Source organism: Papaver somniferum, unplaced genomic scaffold, assembly GCF_003573695.1.
Source record: "Papaver somniferum cultivar HN1 unplaced genomic scaffold, ASM357369v1 unplaced-scaffold_10, whole genome shotgun sequence".
NCBI classification, from domain to species: Eukaryota; Viridiplantae; Streptophyta; class Magnoliopsida; order Ranunculales; family Papaveraceae; genus Papaver; species Papaver somniferum.
In genome coordinates, this window is record NW_020618825.1 from 8052713 (window position 1) to 8052931 (window position 219).

Here is a 219-nt window from a genome sequence, read left to right on the forward strand (position 1 = left end):
TACTGTTTTTGTTTTCCAAAACCCCAAATAAATTTAATTTTTTACAGGAGATTAGGAATTCATAGATGTGATTATGGATGGAGGGATTAATCCTTGATTTTGTCTTCATCGGTAAAATTAAAGAATCGACAAGCATCAAAAATAAATTCTTCCATTGTTTCTATGGATCTTCATCGGTGAAATCGTCTTCAAGTATGAGAACCACCACCACACAAAAAA